The 24,592-nt window shown below is 42.1% G+C and overlaps 1 protein-coding gene across 3 annotated transcripts in view; it reads left to right on the plus strand.

Annotated features, from left to right (window-relative positions):
* The window catches only part of FAM222B (family with sequence similarity 222 member B), a 60,422-nt gene that overhangs the window by 7,679 nt on the left and 28,151 nt on the right, over positions 1–24,592 (plus strand). Inside the window, exon 1 of one of the 3 annotated variants that reach the window (XM_080924381.1) lies at positions 10,860–11,090. The exons of the other annotated variants lie outside the window; for them this stretch is intronic. The gene's annotated coding sequence lies outside the window, so the exon portion shown is untranslated. Of the gene's footprint in view, positions 1–10,859; positions 11,091–24,592 lie in introns of those variants that run through there. 3 annotated transcript variants of the gene reach the window in all.

Raw genomic sequence — 24,592 nt, forward strand, 5'->3', positions numbered from 1 at the left:
CAGGCTAAGGAGTCGGGAAGTCACTGGCTACAGAGGCACCACCGTAAATTACATGAAGACTAGTATATTTTTATTACATGTAGTATGTATTAAGAAGGATTGGGGGTTGGAAAGATGGCTTAGTGGTTAAGGGCACTGACTGCTCTTTCAGAGGTTCCAAGTTCAATTCCCAGCAACCACATGGTGGTTCACAACCATCCTTAATGGGATCTGATGACTTTTTCTGGTGTGTCTGAAGACAGTGATAGTTTACTAATGTACATAAAATAAATAAATCTTAAATTTTTTCCTGTTTTTGAGGCAGGGTTTTTCTTTGTAGCCCTGGTTGTTCTAGAACTTACTCTGTAGACCAGGCTGGCCTTGAATTCAGACATCTGCCTGCCTCTGCCTCCCTAGTGCTGTGAAAGGTGTTACTATTAACACCCTGTTTCAGGTTTCACTGAAATAGGTCAGTGCTGGTAATGCAAGCCTTTAGTCCCAGCACTTGGGAGGCAGAGGCAGGCAGATGTCTGGGTTCAAGACCAGCCTGATCTTCATAGTGAGTTCCATGACAGCCAGGGCTACTGAGTGAGACCCTGTCCTGAAAAGCTAGAGAAACAAAAACAAAACCAAAAAAACCAATAGAAACAATAGGCAGTTCTTTTCTGCTTGTTAGATTGAGTTATTCATTAATTTTTATTGGGCTTTTTTTGGTTTTTGTTTTGTGTTGTTTTATTTTTTGTTTTTTTGAGTCAGAGTCTCTTGTAACCCAGACTGGTCTTGATCTAATTGCTAAGGATGACTCTGAACTAATCTTCCTGTCACCTTCAAAGTGCTGAGATCACAGGCTTGTGCCAAAAGTGATTCAATTAGCTTCCTTTATTCCAGTCTCCTCTTCCTGTCTGTCCTAGGACACCGTGTCACTTAAAAACATGTTTTCTGCTGAGTACATGAAAACCTTCCAGCAGTGACATTTATCAAGTTAATTGCTGATTAATACATGAATCTCATTCAAGGTGTTTATCCTCCCAAGCAGTGCCTTGAAGGCTGAAGCTTAGATGTTTAAAAATAGGGTTTTTGAGCCAGTGTCTCATGTGGTGTAGCCTGGCCTCACTCACTATGTAGCTGAGGATGCTCAGGAGAGTCTTGGTTCTTCTGTCTTCTGCGGTCTAGGGCTACAGGCTTGCCCAGCACATCTGATTTCTGTGGTGCTGAGGATGGAACCGAGAGCTTCATGAAAGCCAGGGAAGTACTCAGCAGCAGAGCTACAGTCTGAGCCTTTACTTTTTATTTTGAGCCCACGCTATTCTTAAACTTGTGATCCTCCTACCTTACATACTAGTATTTATATTACAGGCCTGTGCTACTAGGCCTAGCTAAAACCTTCTTAAATGTTCCTAGATGTATATTTTATCTTCCAGATAGGTAGGTAGCGGTGTGTGTATGTGTTTTCAGATTTGGGAAGACATGGAGAAATTGGTTCTCATTTTTTAAAAATATTTATTTATTTATTATTATTTTAGGAAGCTGGGTCAGGTTCAACAGTGTTTAACAACCCAACCTTCCCCACCCCCCAAATTGGTATCTAGCTATGTGCTGTTTTCTTCTGTGAGACAATTAAAATTTTGTTTGTTAGTGTTTCCTGGATCTTGTCTTTTTTCTTTTCTACAGCATTTTAAAAAAAGATTTATTTACACTGTAGCTGTCTTCAGATACACCAGAAGAGGGTATCATATCTCATTACAGGTGATTGTGAGCTACCATGGTTGCTGGGAATTGAACTCAGGACCTTTGGAAGAGCAGTCAGTGCTCTTAACCACTGAGCCATCAATCCAGCTCACCCGCAGCATATTTTTATCTCAGTTGCCTAATTTTGTCTTGTCCCTACTACCATACATCAGTTGCTATGCTCTGACCTTACTGTCAAACACGGATGAAATGTTTTCTTTTTAAAATAGTGTTTTTCTACACGTATGTTTTGCCTGTGTGCATGTTTGTGCCACAACAACATGTGAGGCCAGAAGGTCTCACATCCCCTGGGACTGGAGTTACAGATGGTTGTGAGCCACCATGTGGGTGCTGGGAATTGAACTCAGCACCTCTGGAAGAGCAGTCAGTGCTTTTAACTGCTGATCCAGATGGCACTTTTTATTTTTTAGTTTCATTACCAATTTGCTTCTTTAAGCTGATGTTGTCTACATTTTTTCATTTTGAGACAGGGTCTCTTTGTATAGTCCTGGGTGGCCTGAACAGGGAAGAGAGAGACCTTTTTTGTCTCTGCCTCCAAGTCCTGGAACTAAAGGCCTATACCAAGTCTGGCCCAAGATTAATTTTTATGTGTGTACCTGAGTATATACACATTTACCACCTTTATGTAGGTGGCTGAGGAAGCCAAGAGAGGGCATCATGTTTCCTGGGACTGGAGTTAAAGACAATTGTGAGGATGTTGGGAACTGATCCTGCATCCTTGCAAGAGTAGCAAGTGATTTCAATGTATGAGTTGTCTTCCCAGCTTTCTACTTGGATGTTCTATGGGAAGGCTTGGAAAACCATCACTGCCACAAATGTTAAGACATTTAGCCAGGCGTAGGGGTGCTCACCTGTAATCTTCACACTGGAGAGGCGAGGGCACAATGAGTTCAAAGCCAGCCTCAGTAGTTCACTAGTTTGAAGGTAGCCTGGGCTATATGGGACCCTGTCTCAAAAAGGAAAGAGGGCATGGGGGCAGCAGGGGAACGACAGACTCTCAAACAGAAAGAAGTTATTTTAGAGGATTTTGAAGTCATATAATTATTTTCCCAGAAAACCAGTGAGAACTAAATGAAAAATTACTAGAACTAGTAACAGTGCAGTCATGTGACAGTGTACAGGAATCACTAAGGGTGGGCTTTGAGGTTTCAAACTCACACCATTTTCCAATTCAGTGTGTTTTCTCCCTACACAAACCCCCCCCCCCCCATGCTTCTGGATCAGATGTAAGTTTTCCACTACTGCTCTGGCACCATGCCTGCCTGCCATTGCCATGCTCCCCTCTATGGTGGTCACAAACTCACTCTCTGAAACCATAAGTCCCAATAAACCTTTCCTTCTGTAAGTTGCCTTGGCCATGGTGTCTTATCATAGCAGTAGACAAGTAACTAAGACACCTAGGGCATTTGTTTCTTTGGAGGTACGAGAATGATGTGAATTGACTTGTGACTAGAAAGAATATTGTTGATGTATGAAAATGAATCGTAGAGGAGCTTAAGGCTAGAGACTAGAACTCACGCACCTCCTATACCAATTTAGATTAGAGTTGAGTTGATGATCAGTTGGATAGAGTTGTAACAGTAACTTTTATTTTCCTGATGAAATTATCATCTTGGAGGCTTACTGCCTTAGTCTGCTAACCTAGGTCTAGTCCTAGAAGCATCTAGCCTTCATACAGTTTAATCTAGGCCTAAAATGTTTTCAGCCTCTGAGACTTGCTGCTGAATAAACTCATCTTTTCTAGCTCTTTCTGAACTCCGGTTTGCTGGTTCAATTCAGCTGTTCTGGCTTAAATTTGTCTCCAAGCTGACTGATTTAATCTGGCTTTTCTCCTGAATTCTACTCTGCTTGGCCTCTAACTCACAATCTGTTTCTGGCTCCTCGTTCTCTAGTTCTTTCTCTTTTCATCTATATCTAACTTGTTCCTTCTGCAGCCTGTTTCACTTGTAAGACTGTCCTGGTAAACTGTCTTCTTCCTCTCTCTCTGCACTGCTCTCTTAGCTTTCCTTTCTCTCCCCCTGAGAGTTGGGCATATCCTATTCTGTCAGATCTTTCTCTGATTTGTCAGTTTGTCTGCCACTCAACTAGACATCACTTTCAAACATGGTGCTTCCTTCTATAACCTAACTTTATCTTCATTGTTTGGGGGTTAATGGTGCGTATTTAGGCTGTGCCACACCACATCTAGAAATTATTTTTTTCAGTAATTAGCATGATCTCAGGGTTCTCATGATCAAATATTCTCCAACTATGAGAGATGGTAGAAAAGCTATAGAGATGAAGACAGTCTGTGTGTCTTGGGGAATGAGGTTGAAGGTCTGATTGGGTCTTGTTATAGTTGAGGGACTGTGTGGGGCAAAAGAGGAGTAGTGGGTAGCTTCTAAATTATTACAAGGAATTAGGTAAATAAGCGACATTGCTCTTCATCAGCAAGGGTAAGAGTAACAACACATCTTTTTCTTTTTTACGATTTATTTATCTTATGTATATGGTTATACTAGTTGTTTTAGACATACCAGACGAGGGCATCAGATTCCATTACAGATGGCTGTGAGCTACCATGTAGTTGCTGGGAATTGAACTCAGGACCTCTGGAAGAGCAGTCAGTGCTCTTAACCACTAAGTCATCGCACCAGTCCAACAGAACACATCTTAGCCATGCCAGATTTAAGATGCTTGAAATAGATAGTTGAATAGAAAAACCTGGCGTTTCCAGGGAGAAGTGGGGGCTAGAATTTCAGACTTGGAAGTTCTCTGCATGTGGATGAATTTGAAATTTCAGAAGTAAGTCAGGAGGGCACCAGAAATCCAGAAGTTAACAAACCGGTAAAGAAGCACTTCAGAGCTGTGTGGTTGTACACATCTAGGATCCCAGCACTTAGTGGCTGAGGCAGGAAGGTCATAAAGTCAGGCCAACCTGAACCCAGGACTAGGGGGAGCAAAAATGTCTTTCAGGAAGGCGTAGTCAGCTGTGTTGGATGCTATTGAGGGTTGGGTTGGAATGGTAGTACTTAAAAGATGTGATAACCTGGAGATGACTGTTTGTCTAAAGCTGTTGACGGAAGTCTGAGTGTGGAGGATTTAGGAGAAAATAAAACATGCATTTAATTCTCCATTTTTCATAGAAAACAATGACATTTTTGTTTAGAAGTCGGTTCTTGATTTATCAGTGCTGGGGATTAAACTCTGAACCTGTGTCTTGCTAGGCAGGCTTTCTATCAGGGAGTTAGATCTGTCCCCTCCCTCCCTCTTTACATGTGTTTAGTGTTTGCCTGAGTGTATATGTGCTCTTGTGTGTGGGCATACACATGTGTAGGTGCACATGCATTGGTGATTGTGTGTATTTAGGCCTGAAATTATGTTGGATGTGTTCCTTGTTCTCCACCCTCCATCCCTACCCTGTCCAGCAGGGTCTCACAGTGTAGATCTGACTCGTGAGAACTACTATCTAGACCAGGCTGGCCTCAGATTGACAGAAATCTGTCTGCCTCTGCCTCCTAAGAGCTGGGATTAAAGACATATGCCACTCTGGACTTTAATTTGAGGAAAAGTCTCTTGCTGAACCTGGATATGCCTGGTGTCCATTAGACTTGCCCAGAGTTTACCAAAGTCTTTTAGCATCTGTATTCTGGTCTCACACTTGCTCCACAATTACTTTATTTCCTGAGACATCTGCCCGGTCCTCACCCAACCTCCATTTTTTCTTCTTGTGAGTAGGGTCTTGTGTAGCCCAGGTTGGCTTTATACTATGTGGTTGAGAGAGGCCCTTAACTACTGATTCTCCTGCCTGCTGTCTATATTTCCTCAGAGCCAGGATTACAGGCTAGAGCTATAAAGCCCATTTTCTTTTAACTAACTCTGGCTGTGTACACCAAGAACTGGCAAGCTTTCTGCATTAATCTTCTTAATGCTAGGATTACAGTGATGTAACACCAGTTATAGATTTTCTTCCCCCTTCAAGACAGGGTCTTACTTTGTAGCTCAGGCAGGCTCAATTTGCAACAATCCTCCTGCCTCAGCTTTTTTTTCTTCCAAAGATTTATTTATTTATTATATATAAGTACACTGTAGCTGTCTTCAGACACACCAGAAGAGGTCATCAGATCTCATTACAGATGGAGCCACCATGTGGTTGCTGGGATTTGAACTCAGGACCTCTGGAAGAGCAGTTAGTGCTCTTAACCACTGAGCCACCTCTTTAGCCCCTGGCTCAACTTCTTGAGTTCTGGGATTACCAGCATGATCATCATACCTCTTTTTTTTTTTTTAAAACTTATTATTGTTACCAAATCCTTATCTATTTGTATCCAAATGGTTATATTTTTACCGAAACATTATAGTTTCCCAATATTTCTTTTTCTTTTTTAGATTTATTTATTTATTTATTTCATATATGTGGGTACACTGTCACTGTTTTCAGACACCAGAAGAAGGCACCAAGATCTCATTACAGATGGTTGTGAGCCACCATGTGGGTGCTGGGAACTGAACTCAGGACCTCTGGAAGAGCAGTCAGTGCTCTTAACTGCTGAGCTATCTCTCCAGCCCTCAATATTTCATGATAGTTTTAAAAATGACATTCTGCTTTCTAAAAAAACCTGCTGTTACTGAGGCTGATAAGAGTAATGGGTGAGGGAATCTGACTTTCAGGGTAGGTTCCTGGCCTTGGGAAAGTAAACAGGCTTGACCTTGGCCTTAGGATGGCCTTAGTTTCCCCAGCTGTCAAATAAGGATAACAAGATCAGTTTAGCTCACAGTGGGTGGTTGTGAGGTATGACTATTAATGAAAATAGTTGTAAAACATTTTTGCAAGTTCAAGTGTGATATAAATGTTAAATAATAGTTCTTTATTGGGATGTTGTGAAAATTAGCAACATGATGTCTGTTAGAGGCTTAAGTTCCTTTTGAGAAAGGTGATAGTTTTTTTTTTTTTAAATACTATTTGGGGAAAAAAATAGCTCAGAATTTGTGACATGACATTGCTACCCTAAATTCTAGAATGTATCAATTATGACACCATAATGAAGCAACGTCTTATTAAAGACATATTTCCCTAGAGATTTATTACAATATCATTTTATGGGTTCCTATTATAGGAGGTTTTTTGTGGGGGGACTTTAAACTTTATTACTGTTGTGCGTGTGCATACTCTCAAGTGTGGAAGTCAGAGGACAACTTTGTGGGGTCAGTTCTGTCCATCTTTACTTTACGTGGGTCTGGGGCTTGAACTCAAGGAGGTCACACTTGTGAGGCAGCACCTTTAACCACTGAGCCATTTTGCCAGCCCCTTTTATATGATTTTTTTGTCCTCTTGGTTTTTGGCTCATGAAGAAGGCTGAATGGTATTCTGGTTATTTATAATACTGTGGAATGTATACTAATCAGTTTGGGGGGTTTTACTATCTATTTTTAAAGCTTCATAGCCAATCAGTAGAACCACTAAAAACATTGAAAAAACATTTTATTGTAGTGAACACTATATAAACAGTTGAGTGCAGTTTGGCAGTGCTTCTCAGCTTGGGGGTAGAGACCCCTTTGACAGATCTCTATCTCCAGAGAAGTTTACATTAGGACTCACACGGTTGAAAAATTAGTTATGAAGTTGGAACAAAATAATTTTCTGGCTGGGGGTCACCACCACATGAGGAACTGTCCTAAGGGGTTGTAGCATTAGGAGGCTTGAGAACCACTGAGTTAGGTGATGGTTTCAGTTAGGATTTGAAGAAGGGCATGATACCATCACAGGCAAAATTAGCAGCACTGTATTCCGCAGTCTAAATGTAGAATCAGTGCCATCATTATCTGTCATCTACCTGGGGCAGGCTTGAAATTTGAATCTCCTGACTTTTTGCCTCTAAAGTGACATTAGCTATAGGGGAAAATTTGATGTAATCTAGAACTGATACAAGGGAAAAGTGAAATTTCTAGTTGGTGAGATTATTAACAGGCTCAGACTTTCTTCCTGCTTATAGTTCTGTTGGGATTCTGTGTGCCATCTACAGTCTAAGAACCTGTTTATTTCTAATTTCAGAATAAAGGGACATGAAGATACTGATTTTCTATAGGTTGGAATTGAATCTTTGAATCTTCTAAATCTATATTTCCCTTTCACTCTATTATGTCTCCTCCTTGTCCTGTTTGTCTTTGTCTTTAATACAGGGTCTCATGTAGTTTAAGTTGGTCCCGATCCTTTCCCCAAGTGTGAGGATTACTTGAAGTATTAGCCTACCTGGTCTCCATTACCTCTTGTAGCAAGGACAAGTGAAAGCTTAGGGTTTTCTTCTCTGATGTTCCCATCTTGCTTTTACTGTATACAAGCTCTATTTGAGAGGTAGGTGTGTGTGTGTGTGTGTGTGTGTGTGTGTGTGTGTGTGTGTATGTTGTGTGCATAGGCACTTAGTGACTAGACAGGGAGATCCCTGCCTAGCCTGGTGACACAAAACAAACCCTTGAGCTTCTTGGGAAACTAAGGCAGGAAGATATCAACTTTAAGGCCTGACTTGGCTAAGGTGAATGGAAGGCTAGCCTGGGTGTCTAAAAATGAAAGGTTAACAGAAGAGCATATGGCTCAGTGTAGAGTGTGTGTATAGCATGCATGAAGCCCTACAGCAATCTGTTACCTACACATGCTTTCCTTTTAGATTTATCATTATTATTATCTTATGTGTATGAGTGTTTTTCCTGCACATATTTATGTGTGTCTGGTGCTTGCAGAGACCAGAAGAGGATGTTGGATCCCCGATGGGAAATGCAGATTGTTGAGCTACACTGTTGGTGCTGGGAACCAAACTCAGGTCTTTTGAAAGAACAAACTCCTCTTAACCACAGAGCCCTCTCTTCAGGTGCACCACCTACACTGTTTTAAGGCTCTCTGGTCTTGGCTGGCCTCAGACTTCCTGTGGAGTTTAAGATGACCCTGAACTTAAGATTCTCCTGTCTCCATCAAGTGCTGGTGATATAGGCCTGTGGCTCTCTGTGCTCAGCTCTTGACCTTATGTCTTTCTTTCACAACTTGATAGTTCATGCTCTTTGAATACTTCCTCCTTTGCTTTTATTCTTTTTCTTACTGGCATGAAAAAATTCCTTGTATATTGTTGGCATCAACTCTTCTTAATAAGCATTGCAAATACCCTTTTAGGCTATGAATAGGAAGTGAGAAGGCAGCCTCTTGCAGCAAATGCTAATTCATCATGGTGTTTGGTTAAATTAGTTGCTTGCCCTTGGTTATTGGAGCAATGGTAAGCTTCTTTTGTTTCTCCTCTTTCAGAGACACATAGAACAGCTCCTTCTGTCTGAAATAAAGTTTGGCTCTGTGTTGGTTATAATTTGCTTTTTCTGGCTGGCACAGCCTTCTTTTTGTTTTCTGTCTTCTGACAGATTATAGGATTGTGGGGAAACAGCGTCCAGGGCTTTTTCAGGAACTGTGCCATTTTATCTACAGGAGAAGCCATTGGCTTTGGCACTAAAGAAAATTGGCTCTGTATTTAAAGATGCCAAATCATGCTTGATCCGCAAGCTTGCTGTCTCATTTTGTGTATGTGTGTGAAACTTTTTCAAGATGTTGGCTTTTTTTCTTTTTCTACCATGTGCTACCCCATCAGTATGAAGAATTAACTAACAGCTTATCCCTCCAGCAGCCCACCCCAACACACACAGCCCAAACATCCAAAACTACAGAGGTAGGGGGACCTTCTGAGGATTAGGGAAGTGTGTACCACAGTGTCCCTTTTGAATACCTTATTCATCTTTGAGCTCCCTACCCCCTCTGGGTTTATCAGCTAATGACTTTTCCACGGAGTCCTGAATTATTTAGTTGTGGAAATGATTTGCCAGCCAAGGTGTCCTTCTGGTTTATTTGCTGTTTTGTTCTGTTTTTGAGATAGGGTTTCACTTTGCCGCTAGTGCTGGCCTGGAACTCACTGTAACCCAGGCTTTCCTTGAACTCAAATGCCTCCTCAGTTGAGGAATCAGAGGCTTACGCCACCAGGATCTATGCTCTGCTCTAAGAGCTCTCTGTGTGTATTGTGTGCATAGGTCAGTCTGTCCCAGGTCTCTTAGCCTAGCTGGCCTCCTACTTGGGATCCTCTTGCCTCTACTACTGTGCTTGGTTTTTATGGGGACTGAACCTAATCCTTAATGCATACTAAGCAACCATTCCACCAGCCTTGCTACCCCAGCACACCCTGTTTTGTTAAATGAACCCCATATTCTCTACCCAAGAAACAACAATATACCATTTTTAGACTATTCCATCCCAGCCACAGTGTTTCCTTTAACACTGCCATTAGCCATTTAAGTTTGGGTATAGATGTCCAGTCAATGCAGAGTCAGTATTACTGTTTTAACAACATTGGGTATGTACTTTTAAGGAGACCTGGTTCGTCTGTATCTTAATCATACTAAAATCTGATAAGGAAGTGGTCATTTCAGGATTATTAGATGTAGATGTCTTGAAAGTGATACAGGTTGAGGTCAACTTTGTATTCTTTGTACGTGTCCTTTTACTCCCCCCCCCCCCGGAAGATTTGGAGTGTTCCCTTCTTCCCCACCTCCACCAACTTCCAGATACATAACCCCCCCTCCCAGTTTCTTTCAGGGAAAGCAGGAATTTCCAACAGGTAAATTTGTTGCAGTTGATTAATACCTAAATCTTTCCATCGTTTTGACAGAATTCAGTTGATTAGTCTGAGAAAAGGAAGGTAAAGCAGAGAGGTCTAGAGAGCATCCTTTTTGTGGTTGGGTATCTTCCGGTGGTTACTTGGTTTGGAAGTCTGAAGCGTTATGGCAGGAAACACTCTGAGGGCTGGTCACTCTTGGTACCAAGACTAGAGTGGGTGGAGGAGCAGGAGCAGCGGCCGCTGGAGGCTTGGCTCCCAGCTTCCTTGTGGGCACCCGGAGAGACCGGGGCAGCGGTAACAAAGAGGAGCCGTGCCGGGGCCGGGGCCGCGGGTAGCTGGCCTATCCCCGGCGGCTGACCTCCCAGTGGGCCTCCCCAGTTGGCTGTATGGTAAGTCGCTCTGCTGGTTCCTTGGCTCACGATTGGCTGTGTAGACAGGAGGGAGCTTGCAAAGAGCAGGGATGGAGTTGAGGGGGCGGGGCTGGCTTCCGGCGGCGGAGGGGAGCAAGCCGGAGCCGGCTGGGGGAGGGGGTGTCGGCGCACCGCGGAGTGCAGTGCTCTCGGTGAGCCTGGCACCCGGAGTAGCCGTCTCCCCCTCCCCCTGCCTGAGCCTCTAGAAGCCCTCTCTCTTCTGTCCTCCCTGGACTGGGGCAAGGAGGGCTGCACTGTCCCAGGCCGTTGGGGCGGAGCCCGGAGCCCCACTGAGCGCTGCAGAGCCAACCTCACCTCCTGCCCAGGGCGCAAGGTGTGTGTGTGTGTGTGTGTTTTTTTTTCCCTAACGTCACCCGGACTTTAGCCGACTTAACCTTGTAAGAGAGGGGAAATTAAATGGGAAGTATGATCTCTGCGTCTCATCACCTTATTTTTATTTTCCAGTTTTACCTTTCATCCTTCTTTCTGTCTCTTCATCTCACCCCTGCAGCTGGTTAAGGAGATTCAGGACACTTACCTCTTTTTGCCGACGTGTAGATGTCGGCCGCGTAGTAAATTGTACAGATGGGAAAAAGAAGAGCCCTTTTCATGTGGCATCTGATGCAGTAAACCGGCGGGGGAAAGATAGAACCCGGGATTGGCTTTTTGAAACTGTACAGCATCTGCGTTCATTAAGGCTGCCCATATTCTCTTTGGGTCGGTCTTAATCAGCAGCAGTAATCTTAAAGAGGTGGAGGTTTTTGTGGAAAAAACCGGCACAGCCCTCCGGCCTTGGTAGTTAAAAACAATCCTGATAATTGGTAGTGATTAACTCTGGTAAAGTCTCTTTCTTGAGAACACTGTAACAGGCTTTGTGTATTGGCTTAACCCTAAAGGAGAAAGAGCTGGGGTTGGGGAAACTTACCTTCTTACTGAACTTGAAGGCCTTATCAGCTTCTCCATTTCTGTATGTCTTATATTCATGGGTTCTTGGGGGGGGGGGGATTTGTTTCTGTTACCAAAGCTGCATCTTTTTTTTTTAAATGCAGTTTGATTTTGCTTGCCTTTTTAAGAGTTCTTCCTCGTCTTTTATTAATTTGGGTGGCTGTATCATTACAATTTAGACAATTTTTATTTTTGGAGTTTTTTGCTTTTGTAACTTACGATTTTTTTTTTTTTTTTGTTTTTGGTTTTTTTTTTTTTGTTTGTTTGTTTTAAATGAGTCCCTCTATAGTTCAGGTTGAGCCTGGCATGGAGTTCCTGTCATTCTGCTTTAGCTTCCTACAAACTACTGGCAACTAACAGGTGTGCACCACTGCCCTAGATTTGGATTCTTTCTGAAATACATGGGTCTCTACAATGCAAATTAGGAACATCTTTACATATTTTATGTAGAAGGAAAGTTACCAGTTGAAGGTAAAATGCCCAGAAATTACAATATTAAGAACAAAGGACATGCTTTTGGATAGCAGTGTCCATGTTAATCTTTGCTTTTTGGTGGTTTGTTTTGTTATTATTTTTCTAAGACAGAGTCTCCCTGTGTAGTCCTGGTTGGCCTGGCAGCCAGGTTGTCCTGGAATTTACAGCAGTCTAACTAATCTACCTTTGCTTCAGCAGTGCTGGGATAACAGCCACTATCCCTGGCTTGGTCTCTTTATGTTGTGCATTTTATATCAGGTTTTGAGGACTGGCTTTATTTTTTGGGTTGATTAGCAAAGAGGAGCTATGTCGGAAGAGGTGAACACCAGTGTCTTGACAACATTGTTTATAAATATCTACTAAAGTGATTCATTTATTTTCATATTCCAGGTTTTATTCCCAATGGTTGTTGTAACTGGGATTTAGTTTTGAAGATATAATTGATGTTCTGCAGCTGTGTCACAGTTTTAGCTGGATGAGTAATTTTCTTGATGATTTATTTTATCTCTAGCCAGTCAGGAACAACTGGGATGAGAGTCAAGGATGGAAAATAGGGACTCCGGCAGAGCTTACTTGGTGCTAACCTAGTGTCTGGGAGGCTCAATGGAGAAAAGACTAGAGCTTGTTCAAGGCCAACCTGGGCTACACCACTCTGTCTGAAAACAACAAACAGTGGAAAGATAGAAATGATGAGATAGGAAGTCACCTCAGTGATGGAAGAATATGATCAGGAAATGAATTTTCCCTCCACGTATGTATATGTGCACACGCACATACACATACATATTTTATACACATAACATTTTAAGGATTAGTACTGAATTTTTTACAAAAAGAAAATTCACAATCCTATGTTGGCTTTGAAGTTCTCTTTTTTGTTGTTGTTTGTTTTGTTTTTGTTTTTATTGCTTTTATTCCTAAGGGTTCTGAATTACGTTTAAATTGGGAAGAGAAGAGAGTCCTCCAGACAGATCTTACCTAACTTGTTACAAAGAATAGTTAAAAATCAATCACTGACTCAAGCATTGGAAAGCTAATGTATTGAATAAAATATAAAAGATTTATTTTTGTCTGTTCGAGACAGGGTCTCACTATATAGTTCTAGTCTAGAGTTCAGCACATAGACCAGGCTGGTGTCAAACTCAGGAGGTCCACCTGTCTTTGCCTTTCCAGCTCCAGTGTGCTTAGCTCTCCAACAAGGTGGGGAAGTAGCCAGAGAAGCACCTGGATGCCACGCTGTGCTGCTGTGGTCTGTTTGCTCTTACTTCATACCCTAGATTTTTCTTTTCTCTTTTTCTAGGTGTGAGTACTTAATATGGCTTTTTATACTTAATATTGCTCCCTGGTTTTTTTTTTTTTTTTTTGTTTGTTTGTTTGTTTTTGCTTTTGTATGTATGTGTACATGCTTGTGGAGGTTTACTGTTCCCAGTGGAGGCCAGAGGTTGACATCATGAAATTTTTTTCCAAATGTCTGCTTTCCTTTTTTTTTTAATCTTAAAAATTTCATTTTATGTATGTAGGTGTTATATATGTGGATCACTGGTGTGCCTGGTGTCCCTGAAGACCAGAAAAGGGCATGGGACCCCCTGGAACTTGTCTTATAGACACATAATTGTAAGCTTCTATGTGGGTGCTTGGAATTGAGCAGCCAGTGCTGTTTGTTAGCCCCTGAGCTATCCCTCTATCCCCTTTACCTTATTTTTCTTTTATGTTTGTGAGCACACTGTAGCTATCATCAGACACACCTGAAGAGGGCATCAGATCCCATTACAGATGGTTGTGAGCCACCATGTGGTTGCTGGGAATTAAACTCAGGACCTCTGGAACAACAGTCAGTGTTCTTAATTGCTGAGCCATCTCTCAGCCTGCTACCTTATTTCTCAAGTCAGGATTTCTTACTGGACTGGGCTGACTCAGACAGAGCAAGCTCCCACTCCCCCTGGATCTCTGACTGCAGTTATAGATACACACTGCCTCACCTGGCATGCGGATGCTAGGGATCCAGTTTCAGGTTGTGATTGTTTGTTTGTTTGGTTTTGATTCTAATTTAGATTTTTTTGAAACAGGGTCTCTATGAGGTTCTGGCTGTCCTAGAACACGCTATGTAGACGAGGCTAGCCTGGAACTCACATAGGTCTTCCTGCCCCTGTCTCCCAAGTGCTGGGATCAAAAATGTGTATCACCACGACTGGCCGTCAAATTCGGATCTTTATGCTTGTGTAACAAGGTATTTATTTACCCTGTGAGCCATTTCCTTACCTCTGTTCTTGAACTCCTGATTCTCCTGCCTTAGACTAAGAGCTGGGGTTACAGTTTATTTTTTCTTACTGTATTAATTTTTGCAGTGTAGAGGGCTTTGTGCAAGTGGACAAATAACTCTGCCAATGGAGTTATACCTCCAGATCTAACAGGTCTGTTTTCTTGTCTGGTTGTGCCCTCAGTAATTTGCATGGTGCAGTAGTTGGGGTTCCCCAAAGAATTTTTCCCAGGAGGCAAGAGGCTATGTATAGAACTATTAATGATGTATCTGTGTTCATCTCTAGGTATCACTTAAAGGGCTTGGAAACTTAGATATAGCTTCTGCAAGGAAGCAGTTATGCAAAGCTATGATTTGTAGTTTGTTAGGTTGAAGAGACAGTGCTGCTAAAGTTAAAGTAACTAATTGAATTTCCTTCAGCAGTGCATTTATCCCTGTGATGTGCAACTTAGAATGTAAGAAAAATGGCTTTATGTTCTCTTTAAGAGGAGATTCTGGTCTCATCACATCTGAAGTATGAAGTGATCCCTTGAGAAAGTGAAGGAATCATTGGATTCTTGGCTTTGCTTAATTCCTGTAATAATCTGTTTGGGTGTGGTAAGGTTTAGACAGGGGGAGGGGATTACTCAAGGTGAGAAGATATTAGAGGTAAAAAGGTCTCGGCATGCTGCTTTAAGGAAGAGGCTTAGGTGGAGGCAGTGTGTGTATATGGAGATGTATCTGATGACAGGTTTTAGCATTTTCAGCTATATGTCACAGCCAGTATCTTTTTTGCTAGCTTTTTTTCCCCCACAGGGTTTCCTGGAACTGGCCCTGCAGACCAGGCTGCCTCAAACCCAGAGGTCTGCTTGCCTCTTCCTCCTAAGCTCACAACCTGTGTCTTGTGTGTATTTTATCTTTTATTATTTTTAGTTAATTTAAGATTCGCACACACATACACTGGGCTCACCAGGAACATATGGAGGTCAGAAGACAACTCGTGGGAGTTGATTCCTGGAGATTGAACTCAGGTATTGAGAGTTGACAACAAGTTTCTTTACCTGCTGAACCACCAGGCGGCCCTCTTGTGTGTTTTCAGCATAAACTCTCTATGGGGCTTGACTGTTGATTCAATCTTAGTCTTTTGAGGAAGCTCTGTGCTATGAGTTCAGTCCTGAGGGCCACAGATTTGGTGGAGTCTATGATCTGTTTACCACTCAGATAACATTGGTTGCTGAATGAATAAAAGAAATTAAAAGGAAAAGGAAGGAAATGTGACCCCCTCATATGTTGGAGAAGGTTTATTTTAGATACCTTATTTAGGAGAGCTTAGCCAGAGGCAGGGACCTCTGGGAGAGTCCAGAGTGGCTGAGTTAGGTCATGTGAGCCAGCAGCTAGAGAAGAGGAAAGGGGGACCAGGTGCCACAGCCGGGAGGCCAGAGCACAAACAGCAGGTAATCAAAATGGTTGGATTATGTACAGAAGAGCAGCCCATTTTCCTAGACTGGAGAGTTCAGGGATGAGATGCAAGGTAGGTAGCGGCCCTGTTATAAGGTAGGACCCTATAACAGGTAGGAGTGAGGGGTTCAGGGAGAACCTGGTGGCCAGGTCCAGTTTGATATGTTAAATAAGCACCTCAACAGGTTGTCTCAGGTTTGAACCCTAAAAGTTGCTGGTGAGTTACTGAATACTTCCTGAAGAATGATTTGGGGCAGATTGCATCCCAATCAGTTTAATCCTCAGAAGTGTACAGGTCTGTTCCTGATGAGGACCATAGCTGTCTTTCTTATGATGTTGCCTTTTAAGAATTCTTTTGAGTCCCCAAAAAAATTGTGTGCGGAGGGGACTGGAGAGATGGCTCAGCAATTAAGAGCAATGGCTGCTCTTCTAGAGGATCTGGGTTCAACTCCCAGTATTCACATGGCAGTTCCCAACTGACTGTAACTCCAGTTCCAGTGGAATGGAAACCCTCACACAGACATGTGCAGGCAAGTCACCAATGTACGTAAAATAAAATGAAGTAAATTATTGGGGAAATAAAGCTTGTTGAGTGTGTATAAATATTGGTCAGTGCCTCAGAACAGTCAATCTGCCTACAGTCAGTCTGCCTGCCCGTAATCCTAACAATCAGAAGGCTGAGGTAGATTTTAAATTTGAGATTATCTTGTACTACATAGAAAGACTATAAAGAAATTTGTAATTAATTAATCAAGTAAACAGCCAGCCATAATGATAAAGAGATTTCATTTAATCAAAGAAATTTTGTTTTTGGATCAGGTGGGGGATGAGGTTGCTCTGTGGTATTAGATCACACTGTTTGAATCTTTTTGGTTTTATAACTAGTGGGATAGTGAGCTAACGTGTCCATTTTGGAAGCAGGCCAGTGATAACGCTGCCCTTGGGCCTGGATGGATTGGGAAATAGGACGGAGTAAACAATTGAGGGTATAAATAATGAATTTTACTGCTGAGTCTTGCGAGAGTGAGAGAGATTATCCTCAGCTCTGTTTGTTAGTACATTATGGGATTGCTAGAACCATTCAAAACAAAGTTACCTTTCCATTAAAAAATGTTTTATTTTTTTAGGTATATGGATAATTTTTGCCTGTATGTCTGTCTCTGTACCATGTCATAACAAGTGTCATCAGCAGCTTGATTGTGTTGGCGCCCCTGGAACTGGGTTACATAGGGTTGTGAGCTGCCACCTGGGTCTTCTGGAAGAGCAGGCAGTGTTTTCAACCACTGAGCCATCTCTTCAGCCCCAAAAGTTACCTTTGCATTACAGACTTTTCTTTTCAATCAAATAAATCAAGTTTTTTTTTTTTCTGTGAATACTGAGCAGTCTTTTGTTTAACAAAATAATAGCCCTCTGCTTAACAAGAAATGTCATTGTTTGTAATGATGAAGCAAATGAAAAGGTCCGAGTTCTTGGCTTGAATACATATACTTCAAAATTAAATGAGTTTATAATATAATTGTGTTAGCAACTCAAAAAGGGCTAAGCCAAGAGTTTCTAGTATCGAGATAAACATTTTTACTTCTAGATGTTTCCATCTAAGGATTCAGTAATTATTAACTTTCTCCATATTTTTCCAAGGTAGGGAAAACTAAGGCTTTTCAGAACTCAGAGACTGTAGTGGTTCGGTAGTGAGGTCAGATCCAGAACCATGATTTCTGAGTCCAAATCTTCTCTGCATTTCAGGGAGGCCTGGAGCTTGCAGTCCTCCTGCCTCAGCCTTCCAGTCACTGAGATTGCTATTAAACTCCAGGTCATCTTGCTTCAGTTGCTAGAATTACAGACATTAGACTATTTTGACTTTCACCCTCTGGGTTTCTAACTGTATTTAACAGTTTTCTTTTATAATGTAGGAAATCCTTCTTTTAAATTACTTAAAAACAGGGGTAGAACTCAGTGGAGGAGCATATACTTCGCACCCTCAAAACTCTGGGTTTCATCCCCAGGACTGCAAAAAAAAAAAAAAAAAAAAAAAAAAAAAAAAAAATTTCCTGTCTTCTCCTGGAGATGGTGTTTTTGTTTTTCTGATTACCAAGAAAATTCAAAGATTAGGACACTACTACTAATCAAAAGTAAAAAAGGTTCACTGTAGGATGTATTAAGAAATAAGAAAATTCCACAATAGAACAAGTTGGTTACATTCCAGCCTGTTTATAAAAGGCAGAGACTACCCTTATCAACAGATAGACAGGGATACAGTTAAAGCTTCCTTTCTGACCAGTGGACAATCACTTCTTGATTATTCATTATTTGTACAAAAAAAGCAAAGAAGCAAAACAGCAAAAATATCTAAAGATGTGGCGGAGCCATGCTTTTATTTTATTACTTTGTGCTTATGGGTGCTTTGCCTGTGTGTATGATTGTGCACTATGTATGCTCCCATACCCTCAGAGCCAGAAGAGGATGTTGGATCCCCTAGAGCCAGAGTTGCAGGTGGGTCCTGAGGTACCTTTTTTGAGATGGGGTCTCAGTATGTAACCCTGGGTGGCCTGGAGCTAGTGTAGACCAGGCTAACTTTGAATTACATAGATCTGCCAGCGTCTGTTGTATTTGAGACAGCGGCACTATACTAGGCACTTTGCAAATACAGTCCAACGTACTTTTAATTAATGCATTAGGTCTACTTTACATCAACTTTTGGGGGGGCAGTATCAAAGCAAGGCCCATGTGAGCCCCCCCCATGTGTGTATATGTGTGTGTGTGTGTGTGTGTGTGTGTTGTGTGTCGGTCTGTGACCATTGCTAGCAAGAGACAAAATGGTTTGGTTTAACATGACTCAATAGTGCTGCTGTTAGCTCTTGGAGTCTGATCCTGATTAATTTATTTTACATCTATTTAAGCACAACACAATTTGGTGAAAAATTTCCTGGTGATAAATAACTCAGTTCCCTGTGCACAATAAAGCTTAAGGCAGCATTAGATGTAGTGGTCTCACCTTTAGTCCTAGCATTTGAGAGGCAAAGGCAGGAAGATCTGATTCCAGACCGGCTTGGTTCTTAGAGTGAGTTCCAAGACAGTGAGGGTTACACAGAGTAACCTCTTGAAAAACCAAAAAGGAAGTTTAAGACATGACTATATCAGGGCTGGAGAGATGGCTCAGTGGTTAAGAGCACTGACTGCTCTTCCAGAGGTCCTGGGTTCAATTTCCAGCAACCACATGGTGGCTCATAACCATTTGATATGGAATATGATGCCCTCTTCTGTGTGTCTGAAGATAGCAACCGTGTGCTCACACATAAAATAGATAAATCTTTAAAAAAGATATCAAAACTCTTTGTAAAAGTACATAAAACATCTTCCACAAAGATAGGTTTTATAGATTGGCAAAGCTTTTAATAAGGGCCTAAGAAAGGATCCAGTGTGGTCTTGCCACACAATGCAAAGGTCACCAGGCTAATCACCACATCCAATTTCAGCCTTCTGTGTAGTAAGCAGGCTGTCCGTCTCTCTGTCTGTAAAGAGGCAGCCCTGTGGGTTTAACATTCCTACTTTCTCTAGTGCTGATCTCTGTCTGTGCCTGGCAGTGTCTACATGCTGGGATTATGCTCTGATACCACCATGCCTAGCTTTCTGTGTTGTTGTTGTTTTTTATTTGTGTATGTGTGTGTTTGTGGGTCCCCCCCCAAAGTCTTTCTATATAGCCATGGCAGTCCTGTGTCTTGTTATGTAGACCAGGCTGGCTTCCAACTCAGATCTCTCTGTCTCTGCCTCTGCCTCCAAAGTGCTGGGATTAAGAGTGTGTGCCACCACTTTTAAAACTACACCTGGCATCTTTGGTTAACAACTTCATATTCAAATTTACTGGGGATTTTGCTCTTTTTTTGTACAGTATTGCTGTTAGTACCTGATACATAATAACATAATAGGTACTAAGTGAGTGTATGTGAGTAAATGGTGGTGTTATAGTTTCTAGATCCCTTACTTATAACACACACACACACACACACACACACACACACACACACACACACACACACACACACACACACGACAGAGGTGTGGTGCAGCTCAGCTCACCATTTGGCTCTGATCTGTAATCTCACCCCTGGGTTTCTGTGTCTGCTGGCCCAGGCCTGAGGTTCCTGGGGTTAGGGTGGGTTGTTTTCATAGCCTGACAGGTAAAGTGTCTGTTTGGAATATATTCATTCACCAACATTTTCAGCTTTCATTTTTTTTAAAAAGATGTATTTGTTTATTATGTTTATAAGTTTCATGCCTACATGCATGCCTGCGAGCCAGAAGAAAGCATCAGATGGGTGTGCGCCACCTTGTGGTTGTTGGGAATTGAACTCAGGACCTCTGGAAGAGCAGTCAGTGCTCTTAACCTCTGAGCCATCTCACCAGCCCCCTTCAACTTTCATTTTAACACCTCTGTTTTGAGGCAGAATAAGTCCATGCCTGGAACAAATACAATAATCTGAAAGCTAGCAGGAACCGAGGCTAGGACACACATAGTACTAGGTAGCTGTGTAAACCATCATCTCCCCCGCACCCCAGGCTCTTGGTTTTTAGTTTCTTTTTGAAGGGCTGGCATAATCAATTGTTCTGAAGCCTAGGCTGGTCTCAAACTTAGGATCCTCCTGCCTCAGCTTCCCAAGTCCTTATAGGCAAGGGCTGCCATGCACAGCATGGCTTCATTTAAATTCCAACAACTCCTTCTCCTCTGTGAACAGGATTCTCTAAAGACATTGCTGATTAACCATCTGGTGGTTTGTTCTCCATTTTCCCATGGCACTGGATAAGATCTGTCCCAGTTGGTCTCAGGTTCATTCTGTCTGTCCTTTGGGCAGTGTCCTAGCATCTCAGGAAAGAAAAAAAAAAGAATTGTTTGGACTCCCCTTTCAGACACGGTACTTGCATTAATTTTTAGAAGGCTTCTATAGCACAAGAGGCGTGTCTGACTTCCTCAGCACACTCGCTGCTGATTATGTAGTTAATGGATGATGAGAAAGAACAACAAAATTTTATGTGTATTTTGGGAATTGATTTCTAATTTTAACTTGAGAATATTCTTATTTTTAAGCAAAGGTCAAGTGCTTAAAAAAATTGGCCAGTCACAGTGGCACATGCTTTTTATCTTAGCACTTGGGGGACAGAAACAGGCGGATCTCTGGGTTCTAGGACACCCTGTCTAGAAAAGACCTCCAAAACATTAAAATTTTTTTAAGTTCTATTTTTATGACAATAACAAGATGAAGTTGTATTTGTTTATAAAAATGTCTTTTATGTCTTTGGTGATAATTTTTTATGTATATATTTTGATTATATTTACCCTTAACTCTCCTCTTTTATACCTTGTTATTTCTCCCAGATATCCCCAACAGGTCCCCCTTTCCACTTTATGTTTTCTTCTTTAAACAAGGCCCCTGGAGTCCAGTTAGTGCTGCCTGTTGGAATGCTTCCTGGTCTTGTTGGCTTGATGGTGGGCAGGTCATCACAGCTGCAGTGAGTTCCTCTGTACAGGGAACATGGCATCTATTCACACTACACCTCCCCACCCCTGCCTCTTACATCTGTATTACAACCCTCTTTTGTGATGATTCTTAAGCCTTAGGGGAAGGGTCAGTAGACTTGATATAGATGTGCTGTTTGGGTCTGAGACTCAATACACTTATTCTAAGCATTTTGATTCCATACGAGTCCCTCCTTACCTGCAGCCTACTATTGAAGAACTTTTGCTGACTGAGGTTGAAGACATATGTTTGTATACATTAAGAATTTAGAAGGCAGTTTGACATGTCTGTTTATCAAGACATTGTTAGTGGATTACCTTCTAGGGCCTGTGACTTCTCCAAGAATGAGCTTGGAATCAGGGTTACAGACCAGTCTTACTCCTTCCTTTGGGGCAAGCCTCGGGTCTAGTCTGAAAGCATTGGCTCCATACCATAACCTTCATGCCTCTGTTGTACAGTGTGCTTGACTGGTTGGTGTTATAGAAGGTGTGGTCACCACTGATCCCTTGGAGTCATGCAGAGCACTTTCCTGTGCTGCTGTGAAAACTGTAACCAGAAAGGAGAAGGTTTTCAGGTCAGTTCCAGCGTGGTTTTCCTGTGCCGTAACCAAAATGTGTTTGTCAGCACTACAGTCTTGTACCTAGTGTCGATGCCCTAAAGAACAACAGTAGCCTGTGTCTCAGCTTTCCTTGCACAGTAACTCATGGGAGGTATTTGACACTCAGCACTAAGATTTTCATTATTATTATTATTATTATTTTGACTTTAAAAATGCCTTTTTAATTTAGATTTATTTGTTCCCTTTATAGCCTGATATCAGCTCTTCCTCTCCCAAGGACCCTTCATGCAAGTCTTCCCCTTGTTCTCCTTTAAAAAGTGAAACCCTGTCTGGATGTCAGCCTCTCTCCCCCCCGCCCCCACTTTATTATTTCTTGTGACAGGGTTTCTCTGTGAAGCCCTAGTTGTCCTGGGTGGTCTCAAACTCAGAGTTTACCAAGGGAAAAAGTAATGCTGAGCATGTTGGAACATGTCTGTAATCCCACTACTCAAAAGATGAACCTAGGAGGGTTGCCTTAACTTTGAGGCCAGACTAGACCACACAACAAGACCCTGTCTCAGTAAACAACAAAACATGATCAGGTGAGGAGGGGCTCCGTGAATAGAGGGCACTGCTGCTGCGCCTGATGATCTTAACTTCCATAGCTGGGACCCACATGGCCAAACAGAAAAACTATTCCCTGAGTTATTGTCTGGCTTTGGTATGCGTGTACACACACACACACACACACACACACACACACACACACACACACACACAGATTTTTCTCTCTATATCCAAAATGTGTTTTGTCATCAGTATATTAAAAATTAGGCAAAAAAAAAAAAAAAAAAAAGAGGAGGTTGCATTAAGGGCCATTATGGTGGCTCATGCCTTTAATCCCAGCACTCAGGAGGCAGAGGCAGGTGGGTCTCTGAGTTCAAGGCTAGCTTGGTCTACAGAGCAAGTTCTAGGACAGCCAGAGCAACATAGACCTTGTCTTTGAAAAAAACAGATAAAAGTTTGACTTTTTAAGAGACATCTGTTCCTGAGTGGGACGGTTGTGATGTGCCATGCCTGTTAGCGCGGGCATGCTGAAATAAAAGCAGTAGAATCACTGCGGGTCCAAGGCCAGTGGACTATATAGTGTACTTGATGCCACAGGGATATTGGGTCACATTTCTAAAAGAAAAACCTTTAATCTTAACACTCAGGAAGCAAAGGCAGGCATATCACTGATTCCAGGACAGCCTGGTCTACACGGAGAAACCCTATCTCAAAAAAGGCAGAGTGTTTGTCTAACAACTAGGAAACTCTGGATTCACATCCCAGCAACGTTAAAAACAAACAAACCTAAACCGAATTCAGGCTGAGAGAGATGCTTCAGCACCCAGCAGTTAAAAGTACCGTCTGCTCTTCCAGAGGTCCCGAATTCAGTTCCCACCTTTCACATGGCTCAAGGCCATTTGTAACTCCAGTTCCAGGGGGTCTGATGCCCTCTTCTGACCTCCAAAGACACCAGAGACACCAGCCACTCTCATGGTGCACAGACCCCAATAAAGGCAAAATACCCATAACATAAAGTAAATTTATTAGACAAGAGAAAGGGGAGAAACAATGGAAGTCTGATGTCACACTCTGGAGCAAGGAAAGAGCTGCGCAGTAGAGGTGAGGCAGGCCATGGAATCTGCCATCCTAAATCTGTTCATAAGTGATTCATTTTGTTAACGAACCAGATAATTAATGCTATTTTCCTGTTTAAAAATGAGGCTGTGGAGCTATCTAGATGGTATAGTGGTTAAAGACGCTTGCCACTGAGCTTTGTGTCCTGAGTTTGATCCCTGGTGCCTCTGTGTTAGAAGGAAAAACTCAAGTTGTCCTCTGACCTGCTGCATCCATACCAGGACACATGTACACTCACAAGTAACTAAAATGTAATAAAAATAGGAATGAGTTCATGTTGGATTCTCTTTTAAATTTATTTATTATGTGTATGTGTGTGTGAGCTCGTGTAAGTAAGTGTATGGGCATGCTGGAGCCCAAGGAGACAAGGACATTAGTTCCCTGGAGCTAGAGAGGTGTAGGTGGCTTTCAGCTGCGCTGTGGTTGCTGGGAATTGAACCCAGGGCCTCTGCAAGAGCAGTAAGCGCTTTTAACTGTTGAGCCATCTTTCCAGACCCCTGGTGTAATTTCTAACTAGAACATGCTGGTGGCATACAGTTCATACAGGACAGAGCTTTAGAGCACAGAGGGAAGACCATGGTGTTTTTGCTTAGGTTGTCTAGAGGAAATTTAACAATTCTTAGCAATTTTCAGTTGTAATGATGCTATTGTTAAACTCTGTAGCAGAAGCACACTGGTTAAGGATTTTTCTTCTGGCTCAACATGCTGGGCATTAGCTGGAATTCCTGAGTGATTTGCAGTGGGGGAACCATGAGAGCAATTCTGTGTTTGTCCACAAATTATCATTAGTAGTTTCATTCGCTATCAGATAGAAGGAGCAGGAGAAATGGGCTTTTTGCCAATTGCAGCTTTCCTCCGATTAGGGCGTTAGTTCAATTATGTCCAATTAGCTTTTATTGCAGATAGCAGCGATAATTACTCTCGAGTCAGTTTCTGCAGCAGTTATCCCAAGGCTGAAGTATGAACTTGATGGATTGTAATGACCACCATGG

Source organism: Micromys minutus (assembly GCF_963924665.1).
Source record: "Micromys minutus genome assembly, chromosome: 10".
Taxonomy (NCBI): domain Eukaryota; kingdom Metazoa; phylum Chordata; class Mammalia; order Rodentia; family Muridae; genus Micromys; species Micromys minutus.